Below are 24425 nucleotides of genomic sequence, written 5' to 3' on the forward strand. Positions count from 1 at the left end.
CCCCAACCCCCCACAAGGCTGAATAGGGTGTCAGTCCATACTAAGGAAGCTCACAGCTTTCAGGACATTACCCAAAACACCAGTCACATGTTTAGGTGTGCAGACCTCTGGGGTCTTGGACAGGTCAAGACCATTAGAAAGGTCACAACCACTGCTGGTCAATGTACACCACATATAGCACTACAAGGGATCAATGAGCAAAAAGCCTTAAAAGAAAGACAGGACAGATGAGAAGAAGCTGCCACCAGCCCTCAGATCACAAGCATCTCACTTGGAGGAGTATCTGCCTGAGTGAAGCTTTGCATCCAACCGTTAACAAGCACTTAGTCTTTGATAACTTGTGGTATCCAGACAGTATCATACCCTACCTGACTGCCCAGGCTCCCTCACTCAGCTAGTCTATCCTCAAAGGCTGGAAGAGGACCCAGCTCACACTAAATATCTTCAGAGACTTAGCTACACATTTTCAGTCCCCTTCCACCTCAGCCCCTCCTCCTGCCCCTAACAACTCAAATTTTCAGCCTCTACATATGTGTCTATGTGCCTGTGTGTCTGTGTTTTATTTACACTACCCATGTCTGTTGTTAGCAACAGAAACAAAGTACTTTAAGGCAGAAAAGGCAAGTCAGCCAACTGGCTTGCTGCTCCCTGTTCTGCTTCCAGCTCGGGGAAGAGGCTGGTGAGGGTCCTTCGAGCACCAATCTACCATGTGTGCGTAACGCTCCCACGTACGAGGGGAACCAGCATGATGCCAGCTTACCCCAAGCTGTCCACCGCTGTGCGAGGCCCCAGCCATCAGCCCACCTTCTTCTTCCCTAGAGGCCATGCCCTGAACACCTCATTCCCTTACCTGCCTGGATGCTGAGTACTGTTGGAATTCAGAGCTTCAAAAGCCAGAATTCAGGAAACCCACTCTCTTCTCTTGTACACTAGGTGATTGTTAAAGACAAACAGGCATTGCCTCCCCAGACCCAAACTCTGGAGACCCAGCTCATGAAGCTTAACCTTCATGCCCTTTCCCATCTTCAGTTTTTCTGTTACTGATAATCTTCTCAAGTTCTAGTATCAGGCTCTAGTATCAGGCTCCTCAATAAAATCAGTGGTAATTACTGGTCACTGCTTTGTTTTCAGCAGAAAAAAAAAGACACACACACAAAAAAACATGACATGTGATTCTTGCACTCAAGGAGCTCACAGACTAACTTAGGGAGACAAGAAAACAATAGGAAATAATTCAAATGTGAGATACAGAGTTAAAGTACTCTAAAGTAAAATGGTTGGAAGTGGAGGGGCTAGAGTAGCTCAGGAAAGGGTTTCTATGGGAGAGAAATATGAGCCAGACCTTAAAGGACAAACAGTAGTTGGACAGAATGAGACAGGAGGTTATTCGAGATGAAGAGTTAGACTATGACTCAAGGTCCCAAGGCAGGAAGAATGGCAAACATCGTGCCCACATGTTTTCCCATATCCAACTGAGGCTCAGCCCTGGGGGGTAAGGAGGAAAAGGACTGGCCTGACTTGATGAAAATAAAACCCTCCCCTCAGGGTCACCATGCTCTCCAATCCCTCTGCTCCCACCTCTGCCAAGAGCATTCTCAGTGTTTCCTTTTTCTGTACTACTTTGAAATCCTCTCCCCTACAGTGCACAGAATGTAGCCAAGCCAGCCTAACTCCCTAAACCCGAAACATCCTGCTGGAACTCTTGGTACTCAAGGCTCCTGCTCCCACAGTGGGACAAACTTTGTGTTCCGCCCATTGCAATGTGGGTCAGGAGCTTGGTCTATTCCTCTACTGGGCCAAGTCAAGCTAAGTCTGATTCTTTACTCACTAGAACAGGAGAAGGGCTAGGAAATTTTAAGTACAAGTCTCTGGTAAGTAAGCCAGGGCAACAGTCTCCCCTCCTTCCATTCACACAATCATATGTGCATTCAATTAATACATACTGAACATCATCATGTGCAAATTCATGTGCTTAGCACTGGTTGGGACACCAAAATGCCTCACGCATGAGTCCATCCTCAAAGAGTTCACATTCTAGTAAGGTGTATATAATAGAAACATAAATATAGTAAGTACCGGGAAGACTATTTTAAGGGCCATTGGAGAGATGAAACGCTGTGGATTTAGGTAGAGGGGGATTACTTCCAACTGAAGAAGCAGGAGGGACTCAATAGAGAGGGCTGCCCTTACACTGGGGCATGGATGGAACTACATGAGCAAAGTCTTGGAGGCAAGAAAGTAGAAGACATATGAAAGAAAACAAGATGTTCAGCCTGGCGGGAGTTTAACTGGAAGTAAACCAGGGAAAAGGAGAATTGGAAAGAGAAATACCAGATCTTAGAGGGCTTTGAAAACCAAATTAAGGGTCTTATCTTTTCTCTGGGAAATCATATAATTTTCTGAGACAGGAATGAAGGGTCAGGAACTGTGCTTCTGAAAAATGGAGGAACCCTCAGAAATCTAGGGCTGTAGCAGAAAAATCTGATTATGGAGCCCACAAGGACCGAAGAGCACAGGAAGGAGAAGAGAGGGAGGGAAATCAGGTACTCCAGTACATGACTGGAATTCTTGTCTTTGGGGTTCAGGCTGAATGAGAAAATAAGCAGGCAGTCCTGAGGGCACTAAGAGGCTCTACAAGCAGCGAAACGTGAGAGAATCAGCTATCCAGAGGAGACAATGAAGAGTGGGATGTGTAAGCATCCAGAAGACTAGAGAGGGAGAGCAATTTCAGAGCTTAGGATGCTGAAAGTGGAACGTCTCTAGGTGATGAGGCCAAAGATATGGTCATGCTATAATATGAAACCAGAAGAGGATAGAAGATGAAGTCTTTAGAGCTGAACAGATTGAGGGGCTGTGAGGCCAGACCACTGAAGGATTCGCAGTATGAACTTCCAAGCAAGAATCCATGATCCATCACATCCTTAAATCACTAACCCCTTCTCCTTCCATTGCACCTACTTGTAAAGCCCTAACTCTGGATCAGTTCAACCATCAGCATCCTTTGTACCTTCTGAGGGCAACTAAAATCTACTGATCAAAAATCAACGTGTCCAAAATGTGTCTGAAAGGTCTTTCAGAAAGACATTCTGAAGTATTTATGGATGAAATGGTATGATGCCTACAATTTGCTTCCAAAAATCCAGTGGAGAAGAAGGAGAGGTAGCAGACAAGGATGGAAATAAAACAAGTTAGGCCAAGTACTAGTAACAGCTGAAGACGGATGATGGATGTATAGCTGTTCATCTTTGATTCTCTCTACTTTTGTCTATGTTTGACATTTTCCACAATAAAAAGTTGAAAAAATAAAACCACTTAAGTGAAAGATTGATGGGGAACAGTGCCAAAGGTTACCCACAGATTATCTGCTGGTTATAAAATGAAAACTGTAATTTTACAATGGAGAAATTTGGCTGGCCCTATCTTAAGTAGTGACCAAGTTTAGCATCAATAATAGTGGGAAAACCAGACATTATGTGCCTCTGATCTGCTGCATCATTTATAAAGGGTTTCCTCCTCCCCCAAAAAATGCTTATCCTAAATCTAATCAAGCCTCTAGATCTAATCTGCAGTTTACAGAAAGTACAGGGGAGAGAGGAAGAAGCTACACAACACCCTAAAGAAACAATCAGACAAATTCATGGGGTGCCAAGTGAATTTATGTTAAAAAATTTAGGGGCGCCTGGGTGGCGCAGTCGGTTAAGCATCCGACTTCAGCCAGGTCACAATCTCGCGGTCCGTGAGTTCGAGCCCCGCGTCAGGCTCTGGGCTGATGGCTCAGAGCCTGGAGCCTGTTTCCGATTCTGTGTCTCCCTCTCTCTCTGCCCCTCCCCCGTTCATGCTCTGTCTCTCTCTGTCGCAAAAATAAATAAACGTTGAAAAAAAAAATTTTTTTTAAAAATTTAAGGGAAAATTTTTTTTTTAATTTTAAGAAAAAGAAAGGCCTAAAATTGAACTCATCATTTCTACTCCACCTCTAATAAAACACTTTTTGCCTCTTGTACTTTTCCGACAAACTTTCTCCACTTTTCCCCAACTCTACAAGTCATCTCTGACTTCTCCTTCTCCTTCTTACTCCAACTCAGTCTGGCCCTGCCAATGCTGCCTCCTTAATGCCTCAGGTTCACCTCCTCCTTTCCCCTGCCCCTTATTCACGAAGAGTTTATCATCAATTGGCTTGACTTACTGCCATAATCCCCTAAGAACCATCTCCTTGCTTCTACTTTTACTTTCTACAAGCCTATTTCCTACACTTCAACCAAAGTGATCCTGCTGCAATGCAAGTTCACCATATCACTCCAGGGTTCAAGTGCTTTTAGTGGCTCCACTGCCCACAGCAGTGCTTCCCAGAACGCAGTAAAGAACTATAGGGCAGGCACCCTGCGGCATGAAATCACAAGGTGATTGAGTCGTTCACCTGTTCTTGCAAATCTCTCACTCGATTCAATAGAAAGTCTCCACACGCTGCTGCTAGCTCTAGCTCTAACCACTTGATCTCTTAAAAGAGACTTTCATAGGCAGCAGTATCTAGCTAAATATTTTTTTAAATTTCTTTTTTATAAGTTTGAGAGAAAGAGTGTGTGTGAGCTAGGCAGAGAGAGAAGGAGAGGGAGGGAGAGAAAGAATCCCAAGCAGGCTCCACACTATCAACACAGAGTCCCACTCAGGGCTCAATCTCATGAGCTGTGAGATCATGACCTGAGCGGAAAGCAAAAGTCAGACATTTAACTAACTGAGCCACCCAGGCGCCCCTGGCTAAAACTTTTTGTCCTCACTGTATTTACTTAAAAGTTACCTTGTGTGTATGACAAGTAATATTGATTTTCCACTTTAAGAAAGTGAGATAACATTTCCTTTTAAAACAAATTTAAGTTCAAAAGTGAGCTGATTTAAACATTATGTAAATAACAGTTCAGGTATTAAGAGGCCAGGGTAATACTGTGAAGATGGTAAGCAATGGATTAAGTTTGGGAAAAACTGTCCCATAGCATAAAATTCAAGTTTCTTTATAACTCTCATGCTTTCAAAACAAGTTGGCAAACTGTCTGATATTCCTCTCCTTAAATCAGAAGAGCCCCTTTAACTACCTCAAGGAACAGAATGTGGCCTATGTGAGGGTACTTCACTTCCAAGGCTAGGTTAGATAAAGGCCATGCAACCTCTGCCAGCCTAGTCTCTAGGGTCACTGGCTTTCAAGTCCTGAGCCACCTGATAAGAAATCCAGCAATCCCTGAGACCACCATGCTAGAGTGACCACAGGGAGTAATAATGGGGGGGTGGGGGGAGGATGGAGTGAGAGCAGCAGACCACAGGAGCCCCAGATGCTTGAATCTCCCCAGCTCAGGTACCACACATGGGAGGAGGACGCCTTCTGATGATTCCAGCCCCAGCCACCACCTAACTAAAATTACATGAGAAGACTGCAAGCAAAACCTCCAAAACCATGAGAGGTAATAACAAAATTATTGTTTAAACACCCACTAAGTTTGGGGTGATCTGGTATGCAGAGCAACGGCAGATCCATCCCTACAAGGGCTAGTTCTGGAGACCAGTCTCTGCAGTCTTACCTTGCTGCTGCTCATCCTGCCCTACCACGCACAGCAAAAATGACCAAGTTGGTAGTTATGTGCACAGAACTTTGCACATACTGCTTCATTCCTCTCTGTCTTGGCACATGCTGATCCCTCTACGTTGGAATGCCCTTCCTTTGGCTTGTCCACTTAAAAAATAACTATTCATGGGACGCCTGGGTGGCTCAGTCAGTTAAGCGTCCGACTTTGGCTCAGGTCATGATCTCGTGGTTTGTGAGTTTGAGCCCCGCGTCAGGCTCTGTGCTGACAGCTCAGAGCCTGGAGCCTGCTTCAGATTCTGTGTCTCCCTCTCTCTCTGCCCCTCCCCTGTTCATACTCTGTCTCTCTCTTTCAATAATAAATAAACGTTATAAAAAATTAAAAAAAAATAACTATTCATGATGGCCAAAAGGAACAAACTTAAAAAAAAAGCCACAATTTTTTCATACTTCAAAACCTAAATCTGCATCATTTCCTCTGTGAAACCTTGTCCTCATCTTGATCACACTCTTCCTTCCCGCCGGTGACTAAACGAATCCCTTCCTCCTGGTGCCACTTATATTGACCTTTTATGTGCCTTGTCCACTGAACTACTAAGTTCCTTAAGGGTAGGGATTATGTCTATATGCAGCTGGTCCTACAGAGGCCTAATGAACATCCGCTGGTCTGAAGTCGTTCGTTCCTCCTGCTTCCTTATTTAGCCTATTCCCACTAAAAATATTTCCATCTAAGATCCTGGCTGACAAGAACAGAAATGATGCCAGGTTGATGCTGCTCTCCTGGGTCTTTCAAACCCTAACTTCTCTGGTTGCAATATTTTACTTACTCTGACCCTTGAATAAGGCTTTCTCTTATGGGTTCACAACCCTTAGGAGCAACAACCCTTGGCTGATCCAGCACTAAAAGATGACTTTTAAAATATAATTAGGGGCACCTGGGTAACTCAGTTGGATGAGTGTCTGACTCTTGATTTTTGGCTCAGGTCATCTTAAGGCTCATGGGTTCAAGCCCCATTTCGGGGCTCTATGCTAAGCATGAAGCCTGCTTAGGATTCTCTCTCTCCCTGGGAATGCAAGCTGGTACAGCCACTCTGGAAAACAGTATGGAGGTTCCTCAAAAAACTAAAAACAGAACTACCCTACGACCCAGCAATTGCACTACTAGGCATTTACCCACAGGATATAGGTGTGCTGTTTCAAAGGAACACATGCAACCTCATGTTTATAGCAGCACTATCAACAGTAGCCAAAGTATGGAAAGAGCCCAAATGTCCATCGATAGATGAATGGATAAAGAAGATGTGGTGTGTGTGTGTGTGTGTGTGTGTATACACACACACACACACACACACAATGGAGTATTACTCAGCAATCAAAAAGAATGAAATCTTGCCATTTGCAACTACGTGGATGGAACTGGAGGGTATTATGCTAAGTGAAATTAGTCAAAGACAAAAATCATATGACTTCACTCATATGAGAACATTAAGAGACAAAACAGATGAACATAAGGGAAGGAAAACAAAAATAATATAAATACAGGGAGAGGGACAAAACAGACGAGACTCATAAATATGGAGAACAAACTGAGGATTACTGGAGGGGGTGTGGGAGGGGGGATGGGCTAAATGCATAAGGGGCACTAAGGAATCTATTCCTGAAATCATTGTTGCACTATATGCTAACTAATTTGGATGTAAATTTAAAAAAACAAAAAATTAAATTTAAAAAAAGTAAAAAAAAAAAAAAGATTCTCTCTCTCCCTGTGACCCCTCCCCCACTCACATGTTTGTGCACTCGCACTCTCTCTCTAATTTAAAAAAAAAATCTGGATGTTTTCTTTGAAAGTGTCTATTCATGTCTTCTGCCCATTTCTTAACTGGGTTATACTCGGTTTTTGAGTGTTGAATTTGATAAGTTCTTTATTTCTAAACCTTTATCAGATATGTCATTCCATAGGCTGTTTTATTGATTATTTCCTTTGCTACATAGAAACTTTTTATCTTGATGAAGTCCCAATATTTCAAAGAAGACATCCAGATGGCTAACAGACACATGAAAAAATGTTCAACATCACTCATCATCAGGGAAAAAGACAAATCAAAACCATGATGAGATATGACCTCATATCCATCAGAATGGCTAAAATTAGCAACACAAGAAACAACAGGTGTCAGGGCGCCTGGGTGGCTCAGTTGGTTAAGTGTCCAACTTTGGCTCAGGTCATGATCTCGTGGTTCATGAGCTCAAGCCCTGTGTCAGGCTCTGTGCTGAGAGCTCAGAGCCTGGAGACTGCTTCAGATTCTGTGTCTCCCTCTCTCTCTGCCTCTCCCCCACTCATGCTCTGTCTGTCTGTCTCTCAAAAATAAATAAACATTAAAAAAATGTTTTTAAAAAGGAACAACAGGTGTTGGTGAGGATACGGGAAAAAGGGAACACACTCTTGCACTGCTGGTGGGAATGCAAACTGGTGCAGCCACTCTAGAGAAGAGTATGGAAGTTCCTCAAAAAACTAAAAACGGAACTACCCTATAATCCAGCCATTGCACTATTAGGTATTTACCCAAAGAATATAAAAATACAGATTCGAAGGGGTACATGCACCCCAATGTTTACAGCAGCATTATCAACAATAGCCAAGCTATGGAGAGAGTCCAAATGTCCATTAGCTGATGAATGGATAAAGAAGATGTGATATATATATCACATGTGATATATATGACAGAATATTACTCAGCCATCAAAAACTGAAATCTTGCCATTTGCAGTGATGTGGATAGAGCTAGACTGTATTATGCTACGTGAAATAAGTCGGTCAGAGAAAGACAAATACCATATGACTTCACTCATATGTATAATTTAAGAAACAAAACAGATAAACATATGGGAAGGAAGTAAAAAAAAAAAGAGAAGAGAGGGAAACAAACCACAAGAGACTCTTAATGACAGAAAACAAACTGTGGGCTGACAGAGGGAGGCACATGGGAGATGGGATAGATAGGTGATTGGTACTGAGGAGGGCACTCATGATGAGCACTGTGTGTTGTTGTATGTAAGTGATGAATCACTGAATTCTAGTCCTGAAATCAATATTGTACTGTATGTACCTAAAATGTAAATAGATAGATAAATAAATAAATAAATTTTTAAAAAATATAATTAGGTGGGACCTAACTAGTTTAGTATCCAGGACCTTAAATAATTATTCTTCTTCCTTCTCTCAGTTCAAAAATCTTCCTTAATCTTGTAAGCATCCAAGTTTCTTCACTCTTCTTCCTGCTGTTCCCCTCACCCAGAGTCACAACCTTCCTGGATGTTGTCTTAACATCCCTTTGACTTTGGCCCTTTAGTCTCCTCAGCACCAAACATGTAATTGTCTCTCTGCTCTCACCTCAGCCAGGCTGAGCTCACCTCACCAGGTTTAAGAACAAGGCTTTCATGTCATGCTCCCCAGGTCTAATGTGTCAAATATGATTGCACATAGGATTCACTATAAAGTTTCTCAGAAGAGGAATGATGCAATTTTCCCCAAACATCAAGAAAAGGAATCTGGCTGCACTGTGTAAGGATAACAGCAAACAAACAAAAAAACAGGATTGGCAATCAGAAGACTTGGGCACAATTCCTTGATCTCCCTCTCTCGCTAAAGGCCTTTATATTGCAAGAATTTGAATATTGGTAGCCTCACTCACAAAAAACATTAATGTAGGGGCGCCTGAGTGGCTCAGTGTGTTAAGCATCCCACTTTTGGTTTCAGCTCAGGTCATGATCTCAGTTTGTGAGTTGGAGCCCCACCTGGGGCTCTGTGCTGACAGCAGGAAGCCTGCTTGGGATTCTCTCTCTCTCTCTCTCTCTCTCTCTCTCTCTCTCTGACCCTTCCCTGCTCTCTCTCTTCTCTCTCAAAATAAATTAATAAATGTTTTTTTAAAAACACTAAAGTAAATGTAATAGACATTCACAAATTTTATAAAAAGAGCTGATTTAATAGGAGAAGGTTATTTTCAGGTATTTTATCAATAAAATTTAATTCTTACCTCAATCCTTACCAGAAACTTAGTTACAACTTAAATGTAAAAAATTGGAATGATAAACACTAGAAAAAAAATCAATGAGTTGTATAATTCTGAGGAGGGAAGAAAACTTTTCTAAGTATGACACAAAATTCAACTCAAAAGCCACCAATGAGAGAAAAAACAAGCCCTGAAGGAAAATATCATACATTTGCCTAAATAAAAATTTAAGACATATGATCTATAAGATATATGAAAAGCAAGTAATTAACATAAAAAGTCAAAACAAAAATAAACTGAGGGGAAAAATATCAGCAACTTATATGGAAAACAGTTCTAACGTAACATGTTATTTAAAAGCTCTTACTGAATCTACACGATAAAATAATGACCAAATAGAAAAATGAACAAAGTATTTGAACCAAAAATTCCCAAAAGAATGAACACAGCTACCAGTGAGCATAAAAGGTGTTCAATTTCACTAACAAGTAAAGAAATCCTAAGTAACAAATAAGAAATCCTTTTCACCTATCAGATCGGCAAAGATTACCATGGTTTATAAGATTTACAACAGCCATGTTGCAACGGTGGGGAAGAAACAGGCACCTTTACATACTGTTGATGAGAATTCATTGATGCAACTTCTCTGGAAAGTGGTTAGGCAATATTTATTAACATCTTAAATGAGCATGCCTTTGATCAGCAAATCTTCCCTTCTAGGAATTTTGCCTAAAGTAGTACAAGTATTACAACGCTGGGGCAAAGACAGCCGTGTGCTGCTGGCTACTGCAGCCCTGTTTATAACAGTTGAAATTGGAAACAACTCAAGTGTCCATCAATAGGGGCTTGGTTAAATAAATTACATTACATCCACCTGAAGAAACACAATGCTGCTGTTCAAAGTAATGTACTGACATGGAAAAATAGCCTAGATAAATTACCAAGTGAAACCATTTTCAGTAGAGTATAATCTTGTTATTCATTTTTTAATTGGGGCAAAACATATATAAAATCTACCATCTTAAACATTTTCAAGTTTACAATTCAATGACATTAATTACATTCACAATCTTGTGCAACCATCACCACTATCTATTTCTAAAACTTTTTCATCACCCCAACAGAACACTGTAACCATCATTATACAATAGCTCCTCATTGTCCCCTCTCCCCAAATTCTTGGTAACCTCTAATTTACTCTATCTCAATGAATTTGCCAATTAAAGATATTGCACATAAGCAGAATCATACAATATCTATCCTTTTGTGTCTGGTTTATTTCACTTAGCACAATGTTTTCAAGGTTCATTCACACTGTAGCAAGTATCAGAACTTCATCCCTTTTTATGGATGAATAATATTCCATTGTGTGCATACACCACATTTTGTTTACTTATACATCAGCAGGTGAACACTTGGATTGTTTCCACCTTCTGGCTACTGTGGGTAATGCTGCTACGAATATTGGCATATAATTATTTGAGTCCCTGTTTTCAATTTTGGGGGGCATAAATACCTAGGAGTGGAGTTGCTGGGTCACATCGTAAGTTTTAGCTTTTGAATTTGTTCCCCAACAGCTGTACCATTTATATTCCCACCAGCAGTGTATGAGGATCCTAATTTTTCCACATCCTCGCCAATACTTTTTATTTTCCATTTTTGGTTAGAATATAATCATTTTTATAAAAATAAAATAAATGTTTATATAAATGTATTGTAGAGGAAACTGTTAACAGTGATTATACTCCTGGGGCACCAGTTTATAGGAAAGGCTCATTTTCCAACATGTATTTTCCTATTGTGTAAAAGTTTACAGAACAAATGTATTACTTTTGTTATTAAAAAAATACTTTTTAAAAATATTTACTTATTTTGAGAGAGAGAGAGCAAGTGGCAGAGGAGCAGAAAGAGATTGGGGGAGAGAGAATCCCAAGTACACGCTGTCACCACAGAGCCCAACACAGGGCTCGATCTCACCAACTTTGAGTTCATGACCTGGGCCAAAATCAAGAAGAGTCAGATGCTCAACCAACTGAGCCACCCAGGTGCCCCCCACCAAAAAAGGTCTTAAAGGAAAATTAACCTGAGATAGTTTCATGCACGCTTACTAATGTGAAATTGTAACACATTATAGTTCTTGTGAAATGTTTACAGCAAAGCCCTGAATCAAAAGTCAATTCCCCGTCCTGGCTCCGCACCTTGGGCGCTCGGTTTTCTTACCTGACGCAAGTGGGACTCTGACGCAAGTGGGACTGGACCAGAGTTCCCAACCACAATGCCAAGAATGGGTTATGGTTGTGTAGACATCGCGACTCCTTCAAGCCCCAGTGCAGCACTGGGGCTCAGCGCTACCAGGAGCCTCCTCCTGTTATCCCAACGTGCCTTACAAAAGTTATCACTTCTTGTGTGTGCAGGGATAAGAAAAAGGTTGGGCAGTGCTAGGTCAGGTAACCTTTAATATCTCTTCCCATACTGAAACAGAATTCTACAACTGTGCTGAACTAATGAGCAAAGCTAAGAAAAGGGGGGTGTCAGGGAAAATCTAAGAGTCACCTACCATAGAGGAGAAAATGGAGATCCTTCCCCAAGGAGAGAAGCAAGCACAGACAGTGATTCAAGAAATGAGAACCTCAAGGAAGAGAGGGCAGCTTATGATTATTCACTCAAGTGTCTCACATGAAGCCACAGATCCTGAAACAGAGAGCAAGGGAGCACTGCTTGGAGCGACACTGCTCTGGGAGAGGCATCCCAAAGATACCCACGTGCGCAGCAGACAAGTAGAACACCCGACCTCTGTGGGAAGAGGCACTGAGAGGCCTGGCTAAGTGAAAGCCAAGTGAAATCCTCTCTTCCAGGTGTTCTCAGCCTATCAGCTGCCAACTGTGGACTTTGTCCTGGAAATTCAACTCCTGGGCTAAAGAGATAATCTCCCAGGCATGTCCTGTGTAAACCTGGCTAATCAACACAACACACTCAGAACTAAGCCTGACAGCAGTCCCTAAAACAGTCCTGCCAACCAGGGGGTGTGCTAAAGGGCAAGGTGGGAGCTCATCCTGGCATAAATGTCATCTCTCCTAATAGAACCAAGTGGCCAGGATGGGCATTTTCCAAAAATAAGTCAAACAGCTGCTTAGAGACAAGCACTCAGCTGGAAACCTCATCCGGAAGTGATATGGATATCGTGAGAAGAGTCACTGTGACTGAGGGCATGGACCTTTACTGGGCTTTGTTGACATTACAGTGGTAAGCCACCCAAGAGATTCTAAAGTATAGACATGAAATTCTAGGTCACTGAAAGAAGGCATACGGATTACATCTGGCCCTCACACCCTTTTTGAATCTCAGCTGCTGAGCCTCTTACGCAGTGGTTCCCAACCAGCAGCAGCACTTAGAAACTTGTTAAAAATGCACACCCCCAGGCCCCACTCCAGATCTACTGAATTGGAAACTAGCTCTCCAGGTGAATTTGGAGCCCCTCTCAAGTCTGAAAACCTACAATCTGGAGTTCAGATCCTCCAGACTTCCCTTATACTCAGTTTTAAATACGCTGTGAGAGACTGGAATACTGCCCTCACTAGTTATACCCAGTAAGACAAGTTTCCTCCCACCCCCATTCTATCTTCCACACGGTCTCACAGGTTTCTTTTCTACCAACCAAATCCAATTGTGTTCCTTTCCTATTTTCAAAAGAAGGATTCTCCAGTACCTGGAGGGTTCAAGCCCTTAAAGATCTGACCAAACCAATCTTCTTAGCCTCACCCCTAATTCATCTGTATGTACCTACTCATGGTAGGTGAGTATCTCATGTTTGCTCAGCGAATCAGTGCTAAAGATAAAAACGTTGTCTACATGAATCTTTCCTAACCACACATCTTTTCCTCCAGAAGCAAAGTGGTTACTAAAACAGACAGAGACAGGGGAGACAGGAAAGCAGAATCCCATTACAAAAGAAAATTCCTCTGTGTGTCAAGAATCCATGCTAAATCTGAAATTCAATCTTACCCTGCTCTGCCCTTCAAACTATTCCATCTAAGCTGGTTGACAAGGCTGAACACAGATCTCATGAACACCGAGGAATGAGAGTTTACAAACAGCCCACACATTTTCATTTCAGAATCCTGACCCTTGCTTTATAGAATCCAAACAGGATCAATCCTTCAAAAAAGGAAGTATCCACCAATAGAAACTAGTCAATGTTCAATTTCCAGCAAGTGAAAGTTGTGGCCTGATAAATTTATTTCCTCAAACATTTCCAATGAACTTTGAGATTCTAGAAGAAGCCTGTGAACTAGGAAATCATAGTTTATTTAAAAATGCTAATTTACTGAAAATTAGTTATATTTTCCCAAAACAAATTCTATCTTTTTACTATAAAACAGAAGGAATCGTAATCTAAGACATCTAACTACTTGTGGAATATTGTTAATGAAAAAGACCATCACTTCTCCTACCCAAAGAGTTATTATTCAGGTTATCTGCTTCTGAGTCTTGCCACCTATCCCCAGCCTCCCCGGTTTTTTATTTGGAATGGAATTCTCCATACTTAACCAGGTACTCCTTTCAGAGAAAGTTGAAAAGAACTCATTAAAATCGACAAACATCCAAAATCTATCCTAGCTCCCAATGGATAGATGGCAGAACAGTAAACAACACATAACAGTTCAGAGGGAAAATGCACATGAAGTATGTTAGATAACTAAAAGAAAGTACAGTTGGTATACCAATTAGAGTGGAGGTATAAAAGGAGCATATCCTTTGGAATCAGACAGGCTTAGATTTGGATTTTAAGAAAGTTAGCCACTCTCAGTTCCTCATATGTAGACATCAAAACATCAGCAAATTCACTCAAAGATGATTGTGAGAATTTACTGAAATGATGTAAGTAAAAATGCCTGGTGTAATACAATGCCTGGAATACAGAAAGCATTCTACTAATGATATACCACAAACCTAAAATATACATCAGTTTTTAAAACATATATTGCTTGATCCCAAGAATTATGCAGCATGGAATTATACTTATTCCACTTCTTTTAGCTAATTAGCTAGGCCTATCCCCACTCCAGATCCCCCTCAATTTCCCCATATTTTTTCTTGATTCTTCTCAATCAAATCCAATGTTCCTCTTAGCCATCCCTTTCACATTTTGACATCCTATCTCTGGTTGTGCCACAGACCTAGAATGTACACCCTTCACATTGGTTCTCCAAACTCCTTACCATGGCCAAAAGGCTGTACCTGAACTAGCCTCTACCAACATTTTATGCCCTTATAATCACTGGCTCCTTATATTCTAACAATGAACTTCATGTTCTTTCAACATGCCAAGCTCTTTCCTACCTCAGGGCCTTTGCCCTTACTGTTCCCTCCTCCAGAAATGTACATGCCCCAAACCTGAACATTCACAATTTCTCTTTGTGCTTGAACTTGCAGCTCCAATGTCCCATTCTCAGAGAGGCTTTCTCTAACTCCTCTTTTAATAGCTTTCAAGTTCCTGCTACTCTCTCTCTTTTACATCACCACTATTTCTCTTATAGCTCATATCACTATCATTATCTCATTTATTGTTTACTTATTTACTGACTGCTACCCCAAACATTTTAAGCTCCATGACACATATACTTTGCTGTTTCAGTCATCTCTACCTATAAAACAGTGCCTAGACCAGAATGGGTACTCAATAAACATGTAATAAATGAATGAATGAATAAATACAAAGTTTCTAAACAAGAGGTTCAGAGTTTGACACACACACCCCACACCCTACTTCTCTACCTGGTAGCAGAAGATGGAATCTCCAGGAAAGAGTGTAAAGTAAAAAGAGAAAGGCTCTTATAAATAATGCTGCAATAAATATAGGGGTGCATATATCTTTTCAAGTTAGTCTTTTGTTTTCTTTGGGTAAACATCTACTAGTGGAATTACTGGATCAGATGATATTTCCATTTTTTAATTTAATTTTTTTAATGTTTATTTCTACTTGAGAGAGAGAGAGAGAGAGCACAAGTAGGGGAAGAGAGAGAGAGATAGAATCTGAAGCAGGCTCCAGGCTCTGAGCTGTCAGCACAGAGCCTGACACGGGGCTCAAACCCATAAGCCATGAGATCATGACCTGAGCCAAAGTCGGACGCTCAACTGACTGAGCCACCCAGGCGTCCCAGTATTTCCGTTTTTAATTCTGAGGACCTTCCATACTGTTTTCCACAGTGGTTGTCCCAATTTACAATAGCCAAGATATAGAAGCAACTCAAGTGTCCATCAAAAGATAAATGGATAAAGATATGGTACACACACACACACACACACACACGCACGCACGCGCGCTTTGGAATATTCCTCAGCCATAAAGAATAATGAGATCCTGGCATTTGTGACAACATGAATAGACCTAGAGCGTATAGTGCTAAGTGAAATAAGACACAGGAAGACAAATACCATACGATTTCACTTATATGTGGAATATACAAAATGCAACAAACAAACAAACATACAACAACAAAAAAACAAACTCTTAAATACAGAGAATACACTGGTGGTTGCCAGAGGCGGGGGCAGGTGGGGGAATGGGTGAAATAGATAAGAGGGATTAAGAGGCACAAGTTCCCAGTTACAAAATAAATACATCATGGAGATAAAAAGTGCAGCATAGGGAAAATATTCACTAATATTGTAATAACCTTGTGTGGTGACAGATGGTGACTACTTGGCGTGGTGAGCACTGAGTAATGTATAGAATTGTCAAATAACTATGCTGTACACCTGAAACTTACATAACATTGTATGTTAACTATACTTCAATTAATTTCTTAATTAATTTTTTTAAGGCCGAGGAGAAATAAACTCTTGGGGAACACAGTCATCCCAACTCACCTGCTGACAAAACATTAACTACTCTCAGGGCCTGGGATGATGTCAGAGGTGTTACTGTCTCCATGGCTTCTTACCACCATCACTGCCTTTTTTACCACCCGTCTCCTCCCAGCCAGCTCTTCCAGCACAGGTGAGCAGTAACTCACTCCTGAGCAGCAGTGAGGACTCAAACCCAGAGACACAGAGACACAGAGACACAGAGAGGACAGTGCTTCCCATACCACTTCAAAAACGGCAATTTATCTGGCAATCTTTCCATGTGCGTCTGAACCCAGACTGGTGAGTGAATCAGGGGGTTAGAGGGAGGCAAAGAAAATAAAAAATTTCAGTGCTCTCTTCCCTTCCTAGATTCCAAAGCCTCAATTCTCTGAACACAGCAGCTGAGTTGGTCAAGTCACAGACTGCCAACCAAGGTCACTGCCATTGCCAAGTTCACCTCAGCTGTCCCAGGTATTTTCCTCTGGCATTCAAGTACCACGCTTCTTTATAGATGCTGGGGTCAGTTAAGTTCTTTAGTTTCCTTTCCCTATTTGTATCTGTTTTACCAAGTGACAGAGTACTGTATATGCACACACAGATCTGACCTTTTTCTCCTCAGATGAGTGCAAAATCTCCATGTGTGGTTTCTATACCATGTGCTCTTGGCCACTTTTAATCACCCCTTCAGAACACACGATAGGTCAAAAACTGCTAATAAACTAAATGGGGTGAAGGATTCTGGCATAACTTTGTGCCAAGAAAACTTACCTCCTATAAGGAGTGCCAGGCATGGTTTTGGCAGCCGTAAGTCCCATCAAGGCTGAGCCTCTCCCAGCCGTACAGGGAGCTACTGTAGAGTCTGAGTGCCTGCCTACACAAGTAAAACTGCAGAAGAAATACAATGTTTGACCCTAATCTTCAGAGTTTGGTCTTCTCTAAAGCACAAAGAACCTTAAATTATAAACAGTCTAACTCAAAGGGAAAATCTGTGAAACACCTACTCCCAGGAACTCCCCATTCTGCCCTAGGCCTGCTTGGGTTCAGCAGGCCCATAAATTGGCACTGTTGATATGACCTTTCCAGGCTATATTTCAACAAGAGATAACAACAAAGCTGAGAGCTTTGGTAGCACTCAGAGGAGATTTGAAGGACTTAAAACATGCTGCTAAGTTTGGCAGCAAAAGTTCCTGTTTCTTACAGCTGGAAAAGGAAATCTCTTTATAATTATACTTGTAGATAAGACACACCGAGCTACTCATGCTACTCATTCTAGTTAGGAACAGATTAGAGCCGACTCATCCCAATCCACCATTCCTCTGAGATTGATCTGAGTGAGCACTGTGGGGTGCGGGGGCAAGTCTCACCTGGGGCTGAGGAGTCAACGTACCTACAGGGAAGATAAAGTGCCAGGAGCTTCTCAGTGGAGCTTACTGTCATAGCCACTACCACTTGCTCAGAGATACTTGCCACTCTTCATTACCTAGCTCTACTTTCTGTCATCCCACTTCCCATCTTCCTCTTTTACCCAGGGTTCTGCCATGCCCCTAACTCCAGTGCCATATAACATGTGTTACTCATCACAGAGGGTCCTTTAAACCTACATGCTCTTTTGGCTCAGATTCTCTTTCTGGTTTATATATTTCTTTACAAAAGCAAAGTACAAGAGCTACAATCTATGTACTGATTGCAGGACACTTATTACTGCTCTGCTGATACTAGATGTCTGCCCAAAACATGGAGGAAGGGAACATCGCTCCACATTTCTCAGCAGAACAAATCAGACAAACCAACCATTCGGAAACAAACTCTGCTTGGCTTACAAGGTAATAAGATATATAACAGTAATTGCTCACATTTCATTCAGCACCAGATACAAGGTACTATGCTAAGCACGTGACACTTAGGCCTTACCACAACACTACAAAATAATACAATTAGCACTTCTGTTTCACAGAAAAGGAGCTGGGGCATGGGCAGGCTCTATAACTTACCCAAGATCTCATAACGAGTAAGTAGCAGAACCAGAATATGAACCCCTACTGTCTGCCTCCGGAGCCCAGGCTCTAAATGTCACTCTTTCATTAGACAGCTCTTCTCGTAACACACAGGTTTTTCTTTGAGCACCAATGGCTCGCTTCAAATCCTGAAGGAAACGCTGACATTTTTCTCCACAGAGAGAAGGAAATAGTGATGGCAGTACTTATTCACAAAGCTGATCTGAGTCTATACAGCAGAACAAATAAGTACCCTAAACATCTGTCAACCAAAATTTCCCCAGGAGCACCAAGTGAAACCCACCTCCTTTCTTACTAACCTGGTAGATTTTCTAACTTACTAAAGGCTGGAGCCTCTTTGCAGGTTGTTACAACCAAGCCCTGTGCATCTGAGAGCAAGATTCCAGCCTCCAAGTTATGAGAACCAAGTCAAATGCTTTCTAGAATCCAGCTGATAGGATTAAAAAAAAAAAAGCTATGCAAATATTTTTTAAGCATAAGCAATATATGTTGGCCAATTTGGGGAATAATTTTATAGAACTTCAGGGAATCTAGTTGGAAAGACAAGACATATGCATTTAAGAGTCAAGTCAAAATGTCAATGAAAACATTCTATCTAAACCCCCCACTTTCTAGAAGAGGAAACTGAAGCCTAGAGAAGCCAAGGTTACTTCCCCAAGGTCACCCAAAAGTCACCAACAGAGCCAGGACTAAAGCTCAGATCTGCTGACCACCTGGCCAGGGCTCTCTGTACTGCTATATGGAGGCCGAGGAACTCACAGGAGGGACAGATCTCAAACAACAATTATAGCTAACAATTACTGAAAGCACATTTGTGCCAGCAACTAAGCTAAGTGCATTATATAAATTCACTAATTTGGTGCACCTGGGTGGCTCAGAAGGTTAAGTATCCAACTTTAGCTCAGGTCATGATCTCACGGTTCATGGATTCGAGTCCCACATCAGGCTCGATGCTGACAGCTCGGAGCCTGCTTCACATTCTGTGTCTCCCTCTCTCTCGGCCCCTCCCCCTCCAAATAAGTAAACATTTTAAAAAATTATTTAAAAAAATTAACTCATTTAACCCTTACAACAAACCTTTGAAAGGAGTAAGATTATTCCCAATTTACAGATGCAGACACTAAGGTTTACAAAGGTTAACTCGCCAGAGATCCACAGATAGTAAGAGGAAGAGCCAGACTACTAAGCACGTAGGCTGGCTACAAAGGGTCTTAAAGGATACACAGGTAGGATTCATGGAAGTAGAAGGACCAACAGCAGCTTGTGAAGGGCGGCCAATGTTGGGGGAAGGAGGACCTAGGGCCCTGACTGGGCAGGCTGCCAGGAAGCAACTGGCAAGAAGAAGTTCTAGTCTGCCATGACAGTGAAGGGTAGGCATCCTACAGGAGGGTAAAGCAGAGCCTCTGAAGCTGGGGTGAGAAGGACCACCGTGGAGACTCTCCCCAGGTGTCAGAAAGGTGAATAAAATGCAAAGTATAGGGACACCTGGGCGGCTCAGTCGAAACTTCTTGGTTTCAACTCAGGTCATGATTTCACAATTTGTAAGATTGAACCCCACATCAGGCTGTGTGCTGACAGCGTGGGGGCTGCTTGGGATTCTCTCTCTCCCTCTTTCTCTGCCCCTCCCCCTTCTCACTCTCTCTCTCTCTCTCTCTCTCTCTCTCAATAAATCTTTGAAAAAAAAAAAAAGAGAGAGATGCCGCTGTACTCTTCAAAATGCTGCACTAAGTTGATAATGATAATGGAAAGCACCGAACCTTTACTAGGTGCCAGGCACTGGCTGAGAGCCTTACAGGTGTCATTTCATTCACTCCTTGGCACAATGCTAACAAGCTAAGTACTACTATTATACATTTCACAGATGCCTCACAGAAAAGGGAGGCTCAGGGAGATTAAACAACTTGTCCAAGGTCACACAGCCAGTAACTGTAATGGCAGGTTCTAAACCTAGGTGTGTAAGACCCTTGGGCACCAGCTCTTCATTACCACACCTTGCTGCACTGAGACATTCACAGTAAGTGCAAGTGGTCCATTCCACCACACACGCACTGAGCATCAAGAGTCACTGATAGCTGAACAAACACATTGCAGGTTGATTCATTTAAAAGCAGGGGCGCCTGGGTGGCGCAGTCGGTTAAGCGTCCGACTTCAGCCAGGTCACGATCTCGCGGTCCGGGAGTTCGAGCCCCGCGTCGGGCTCTGGGCTGATGGCTCAGAGCCTGGAGCCTGTTTCCGATTCTGTGTCTCCCTCTCTCTCTGCCCCTCCCCCGTTCATGCTCTGTCTCTCTCTGTCCCAAAAATAAATAAACGTTGAAAAAAAAAATTAAAAAAAAGAAGCAATCTATGATATTTAGCTGTCAGAACTCCATCAGGGAGCTGTGTTCCAAGACGTAAGTGAGCACACCAAAATTCACTTCCTCTAACAAGGCTAAAGAGTTCTGAAAACTAGCTGACTATATAGTTTTCTTTCCAATTTTTCCCTTTCCCTTTTCCTATCCTCCCACACCCAATTCACTGACACTCTCAGAGAAACTTCAACAGAGACCTAGAACCCTCTCCCTCCTCATATTTCCAGTCCTTTATAGTTGGCTTTCGTCCATCATTCAAACAGTACTTCACATCAGAGTCTAAGAGTTGGCTATTCCTCCTTCTTCCCAGCCTAACGCATGAGATGATCATTAACCCTACCTGCAAAACGCCAAACTTCAACGGGTCTTTGTTTCTTCTTTCTTAGTCAAACACACAGAGGCTCACTTTGGGGAGGAAATAACTACAATACAACATCTAACATAATATATATATATGGGATAAGTCCCTCACTTGCTACTATCTAGACCCTCCCCAGCCCTTGGCCTAGCCACTCTGTATTCACTGACAAAATGGGTGAACAGACTAAGAGGGCATATGGGTACCAGAGATGCCTCTGAGCCCAAGAGCAAATGAACAGGGGTGTCAACTCCAATGCCGGCCTCCCAGGACACAACGCTGTCTCATTGGGTCCCCCAGGGACAGGCCAGCCTTCTGCTAAATTGTAAAGGCCTCCTAGAGCAGCCCAAGAACTACCTTCTATGTCCCCTGCTTCCCCTCAGAACTACCTTTCCCCAGTCCCCTTGCCCAGGGCCTTTCTCCTGTTTCCTTCTAGTTTTCCTACTGCTTCAGATCTTGTCTCCCCTAACTGCCAGTTCATTTCATTTTCCCCAGGGTCAAACAGTCCTTCATTCACTGTACTGTTTCTCATTAGTCAATCTCTAGCTCATATACAAACCCCTTCAGAGACAAGTCACACAGAAGAGGAGTCTGTATCTTTGAGAAATGGGTGGTTTATATGACAAACACTTAGAAACAGGTCAGCTTTCATACCCTAATTGCATATATAATTCACCTTTTATAGATACAGTGCAATCTAACATATAGGCCGTTTTTAGATGAGAATATTGTGATCATTTCAATAGCCCTTCAAGAACAGTATATCAGAGCCAGAAATAATAAGAGAAGGGATCTTTGGAGAAATCCTACAATGAGGTCTAAACTCATTTAACATCCTCCTCTCCCCTCAACACACAAATACACACAGGCAAGTTTTCTAGGTCTTACAGGTGGAAACAGAGACACTGGGGATTTTTCTATCAGGCAATATTATGCAGCATATTCCCCTAAGATAGATGCACCCAGCATTTTACTGCACCCACCTACTGAGATAGATGCACACTGTGTCTCCTCCCAAGCCAAAAACAGATGCTCAGAATCTCCCTCCCCATCCCCAGGAGAAGGCACTCACTAATGCAAGTTCTCCCTCAGGCTTTATAGAGAAATCTCTGCAGACTATGCCAGATGGTAATTTTTTTTTTCTTTCATGCCCTCCTGGCCCCTTCTCCACTTTCCATGGTTACTCTAACTCAAAGAACTCAATTATCTACCAGCAGATTTCCCCCTCCCCCACCCCTGTCCACCCTAAACACCCTCTTCTTCCAAGCTAATGTAAAGGCTCAGAAGGGAGGCCAAGCCAACACTCTGCAGGGCGGCTGCCTGGACTCCTCTAGGCTCAGATACACATTCCCTTCGCTTGGCTGCCTCGGCAAACTCTCTTGGGCCCAACACTGGAAATCAGGAGACTCCAGGGCAGTGACACATAACAGACAAAGAGAAGCAACAAGAAGACATGCTCTTCAGTCTCTCAGCCCCACCTGCCTGCAGGGAGGTGTTCTGGCAGTCCCAGACTCTGACCCTTCCACCTCCTCCCCGTGGTCCTCCCCAAAGTAGTTCTTAGAATCAGATTAGGTAGACACGGAGCACAGCCTCTCTTACTTATAACTCAGCAGTGTTGCCAGGATATCTGGAGTCAGAGGCACCCCTGCATACTGTAAACCCACACCCTCCATTCCAGGGACAGCGTAGAGCCAGCAGAATTCAGGATGCCCTAGGCCTGTCCTCTAAGGCATTTCAAAGTTTCAACTTCCTTGGGTAACTGATTATTCTAATTTTAGAGAGAGGGAGCCCAGAGGGAGAGTATGTAGGAAGGGCAGTAGAGGAAGGGGAGAGAGGGAGTGAGAACAGGAACATTACTTTTTAATCCTTAAAGAATATGGAGGGATCCATCCAACGTGTGACTCACCTCTGGGAAGCTGGACTGAGCAGGAGTGGGGACCAGCTGCAGCCCCAATCTAAGCTACGGACCACTTCTCTGTCGGGCCTGAGAGGCTACTGTGATGGATTCACCTGAAAAAAGGCTCTGTTGTTAAACAATAACAGATCTGTCTCCTCAGGGTCTTCCCAGGGGCTTCTTCCCAGAGCCTACTCCAGGGCATGGAAGCTTGCCCTGTCCTGCTACAAAAGCTGAGGCTGCCAAATGGGGGGCCAGGTCTCTCCCTGTGTTCCCACCTAGCATGCCATGAGCCCTACACACTCCCTGAGAACAGATCTGGGTGCCCTTTCCTGAAGTCTCCCCACCCCTGCTTTTCTGTTCCTTGGCATAGTCCCAATGCATATCAAGAATCTCTGCCCTTGAAATTCCCACTTCCTCATTTCTTTCTTGTTTCCCTCTAAGCTGTAGCCATACAGGTTCCTGAAAGAGCTGCCCAGCCCCCAAGGAGCCTTTCAGAGCGATAACTCTGTCTGCCGGTTAAACCCTGTCTTTCAGACCCAGAACCCAGCTAGCAGAATGAGGGAACCAGCCCTGACAATCAGAAGCCTCTCTTCCAGCGACTGAAATGTATACCATAACTGCCAGGTAGTTAGCTGTGGGACACTGGAAAAGCGAAGGGTCTCTTGGAATCCCTCTCTTCTATACTAAACACATGAGTCGGGTAACCTAAGCAAAGAAAGCTTCATCTCTGAAGCATCATTTATGAGGCTCAAACCTGCAGTGAACATCACTCTTCTATTTCCCAAAGAAAGCATCATTTGTTTCCTTTAATATCTCGAAGGACTTTTTAAAGGTTTTTTCTCATTTTTATTTATAAATGCACAAAAGAATAGGGCACTTTATAAATTGGGAAACTAGACCAGAGAGGCAAAATGCCTTTCCAGAAGAGAATGGGGCCATCATTCAAGCTTTAATTCACAACATCTCACATTATACAGGACTTGACTTGCTTAAAATTACTTTCATAGAAATTGTTTTAAGCTTATTTATTTTGTGAGAAAGAGAGAGAGAGAGAGTACAAGTTGGGGAGGGGCAGACAGAAGGAGAGACAGAATCCCGAGCCAACTCCACGCCATCAGCACAGAGCCTGATGCAGGGCTCAAACTCACAAACTGTGACATCATGACCTCAGTGGAGATCAAGAGGTGGACACTTAACTGACTGCACCACCTAGATGCCCCACTTTCACAGAAATTACCTCATTTTTGTTCCTCCCAACAGACCTGTTAAAGTAGTTATATCATTATCTCTCATCTCAGAGCTAATAAATCTAAAGGTCACATAGGTTAATGGTCTTGCCCATGGCCACCTTGATGGCAAGTAGCAGAACCTGACCATGGACC

At 42.7% G+C, this 24425-nt stretch overlaps 1 protein-coding gene across 7 annotated transcripts in view; it reads right to left on the minus strand.

Moving 5' to 3' along the window:
• DENND2B (DENN domain containing 2B) overlaps nucleotides 1-24425 on the minus strand; it is a 179139-nt gene that overhangs the window by 81309 nt on the left and 73405 nt on the right. The window contains exon 7 of one of the 7 annotated variants that reach the window (XM_045038929.1): nucleotides 23053-23156. The exons of the other annotated variants lie outside the window; for them this stretch is intronic. The gene's annotated coding sequence lies outside the window, so the exon portion shown is untranslated. The remainder of the gene's footprint in view (nucleotides 1-23052; nucleotides 23157-24425) is intronic. 7 annotated transcript variants of the gene reach the window in all.

The sequence above is a fragment of the Felis catus genome, chromosome D1, assembly GCF_018350175.1.
Source record: "Felis catus isolate Fca126 chromosome D1, F.catus_Fca126_mat1.0, whole genome shotgun sequence".
In the NCBI taxonomy this organism is placed as follows: domain Eukaryota; kingdom Metazoa; phylum Chordata; class Mammalia; order Carnivora; family Felidae; genus Felis; species Felis catus.